The following is a 3,407-nucleotide window of genomic DNA, read 5'->3' as shown; positions in this document are numbered from 1 at the left end:
GAGTTCCCCTGAGTGCCGCCCCCCGCAACTTGCTGCAGGCAGCCCTCCCTGCGCTCCCCTGCCCCAGCTCCCTCCTCCTAAATGCCAGCGGCAACCGGAGCAGCCAAAGATCCAGCCGCTGCGGTCACTGCCGAAGAAAATGCCCCCCCGCCAAATCTCAGCGCCCTAGGCAACAGCCTAGGTCGCCTAAATGGTTGCACTGGCCCTGGGAAGATGTGTTGGGATCTGGTGAAGGCTGGTGAGATCCCAAAGTGAAAGTGACACTGGCACACGAAGGTGAACGCGGTGCCAGTTTAGGGCTGCAAGTGAGTGTTATAGCAGAGCTGATTCCAAGCCAGGGCGGCGCTGCTCATTTTGACAGACAGAAGGATGGCCCAGCGCTTAGGGCAGCGCACGGGGACTTGGGAGTCCTGGGTTCAGTTCCTGGGTCTGCCACTGTCTCCCTGTGTGACCTTGGTGCAGTTACTTAATCTACCCTGTGCTGAGTTCCCCTATCTGTAACATGGGGCGGACCCTTCCCCGCTCCCCGGGGTGGTGTGAGGCTGATTCTGTCAGTGCTGGAGAGGGCTGCAGTGAGGAAGCGGCCTCCACAGCTGGGATATTAGGTGCTAGAGACAATGCTGATCCCTTACTGGCTATTGCTCCATCTCCTCTCCCTGCAGCGCGCCTGGCCCCCGGTTCAGTCACTAACACTGTCACTCTTTCTCTAGGAGGGGTCTTTCATGTGGACGGATGGTTCCGAATACAATTTCCGGACATTTCCTGCAGGCCAGCCCGATGGCCTCCCGGGAGAAAACTACCTGGGCTCTTGGATCCTGCAAAATGGTGAGAGCTTTGCCCTGTGGGGGCGCATGCTTGGTGGCTCGGTTTGGTCAGGGCTGGCTCATTATCTCCACCCCCTGACTCTCGCCAGAAGAACATCGCCCAGATTCAGTTCCTGCTGGTTGGCTGCACCATCCAATCAAATCATTAAGCTGTCTGATTTGGTCCCCTGCCCCATAATCGCCAACTCTGGGGGAAAATTATTGGGTGCTCTGCACCCACTGACAGCTAAGCTTGTCTCAACCCCCCCACCTCATCTCCTCCTCCCCTGAGCGCGCTATGTCCCCACTCCTCCACCTACCTCCCAGTGCTTCATGCCCGGCCGCTGCCAAACAGGTGTTTGGCAGTGTTAGCATGCTCCAGGAGGGAGTGCGCAGAGTGGGAGGAGCAGGAACGTGAGGCATTCAGGGGAGGAGGCAGGGAAGAGGTGGGGCCGGGGCGGGGAAGGGATTGGAATGGGGGTGGGACAGGGGTGGGAAGAAGCAGGGAAGGGCTGGGGCCTCATGGAAGGGGTGGAGTTGGGGGCAGGGCTGGGGACAAACGGGGGTCAAGCACTTATGGGAAAGAGGGAAAGTCAACGCCTATGCCCTGCCCCTACCCTAGCAGCTCAGTCCACTGACCTCCCTACCTCCAGAGCTACGTGGGTGCAAAGAGCTTTACACCCTATTTGCATAGAAGAAATTGATGACCCAAGATGCAAGGTGGCAATGGACCAGGGCAATATTGTTCTCAGCCTTTCTATTCATGCCTCATCTCAGTTCCCACTCGTGTTTTCCAGTATCTATCTATCTATCTAATCACCCCAGTCATGACCAAACAGATGTTGACACAGGTACAGTGGTTACATTAGCTCTCACATGCAGATGACTTTCCTAGTCATGGAAGTGCCCGTTCCTGCCAGTGGGCGGTTTGTTCTTGGGGTGATTCCTTCTGATTCCGTCTCTTTCAGGCTTTGTAACCTGGAACGACTATGACGCCATCTGGTCCTTCCCGTTTGTTTGCAAATACACCCTCCGGAACAGGTACCATCCAGCTTCACTCCCACCAGGGCAGGCTATTCTCCAGACAGGCGAACTCTAGCAGTGGCTGAAGGTGTCCCGATGACTGTTCGGGCACCCCCAGGGCCTTGTTGTTTATATTGCAGTTGTGCTCACACTGGGCCAGCTACTGTACAAACATGTAGGAAGACACAATCTCTGTCCTAGTGAGCTCCACACACAGCCATGGCAGCGTCCTGCCTGCGCACCGCCTGCTCAGGAAGAGACGTCTCTGGGGAGCTTAGTCTCCAGGGCTCCTCTGGCCGATGGGTAGGTGACTCCTGTGAAATGGGCACCTTCCTCCCAGGCTGAGATCCACCAGCTCAGGCAGGAGCCACTAAACAGCCTTCAGACAGGAGCATCTTTAGTTACTGCTGACCTGAAACTGGCCATACTGGCACTAGAGCCTTAGATGGGAAAGGCCCCGTATCCCCTTCCCTGACCCCCTAAACCTGCCAGGACCACTTCCCTGGGGCCACATTGGAGCTAGCACCCCCTACAGGGCAAAGGCCCCATGTCCCATTCCCCCCTGTCTGGGGGCAGATCAGAACTGGCACCCCTAGAGGGGAAAAGCTCTATATCCCATTCTCTGCCCCACTGGCACCAGGTCAGAGCCAGCACCCCGTAGAGGGGAAGGGTCCCATCCACATCTGAGCATCACAACCAACAGCTGGTTCTCTTCCTCTTTGCCTCTGCTCACAGCTGCAGGGACCCCTGCGTATAACAGGACATGGTGAAAGACGTGGCCTGTATCCTGCAGCGGAGGCTGTGTCACCTTCGTGTGCTGTAACTTCACATCTGGAACCATTTTCTGCTGTGTCCTTATCCTGTCTTATGTGTTCTGGGTAGAACCGGGCAACTAGCAGGTTTTGGGGTTTGCTGGGTATTCTGAATAATTTGGGGGGCAGGGGATTCATTTTAGGACAAACTGAAACTTTATTTTAAAAAATATTCTGCAAATGGAGAAGTGGTGGTGATGGGAAAATCATTTTGAGTCCAATGAACATTTTGTTTTGATTGTTACCATTTTAAAACTCTGTTTGCTTTTAATCAAACTAAAGGCCATTTCAAAAGGGAAAGTAGTTTCAGACCAAAGACGCCAAACGTTTCGATTTGTTCTGGGTTGGTTTTGGTTTTTAGTTTTGACCAATACACTTTAGTGAAGCCAAAACAATCACCAAATGGTTCAGTTTCACCAAACCTGCATATTTCACCAGAAAAGGGGCTGATCTGAAAAGTGTCACCCGACTGTATTCCCCCTCGGTCCCTGCTGGCGGGCTCCTGCTGGGAGCCACTTTCCAATGGGACCCCGCAGCAGGCCGAAGGCCGGGGGAACAAAGGTCGCAGTCTCTTTGGACGCCAGACCACCCAGCTGTACGCTGCGCTCTCGCTGGCACAGCATCACTCAGCGATTCTGCTCATGCAAATCTGCTTAGAGAGCTCCCTGCTCTGATCTCTGCTTGTCTTTCTCCCTCCTGCTTTATACATGTACCTGGGCATTCCTACTAATGCTCTGGGCCAAAACAAAATGATCAATAAAAAAGCTAC

General features: G+C 54.4%; 1 long non-coding RNA gene across 1 annotated transcript; it reads left to right on the top strand.

Annotated features, from left to right (window-relative positions):
- Positions 1-583: 583 nt before the first annotated feature.
- Positions 584-3,395, top strand: LOC116822167 (uncharacterized). The gene is made up of 3 exons (XR_004373086.2): positions 584-825; positions 1,772-1,844; positions 2,562-3,395. It is a non-coding gene; the product is annotated as an uncharacterized LOC116822167 (long non-coding RNA).
- The last annotated feature ends 12 nt before the right edge of the window (positions 3,396-3,407 follow it).

This window comes from Chelonoidis abingdonii, chromosome 4, assembly GCF_003597395.2.
Source record: "Chelonoidis abingdonii isolate Lonesome George chromosome 4, CheloAbing_2.0, whole genome shotgun sequence".
Lineage (NCBI taxonomy): Eukaryota > Metazoa > Chordata > Testudines > Testudinidae > Chelonoidis > Chelonoidis abingdonii.
Note: the sequence above shows the minus strand (reverse complement) of the source record. Positions and strands in the feature narration are given on the sequence as shown.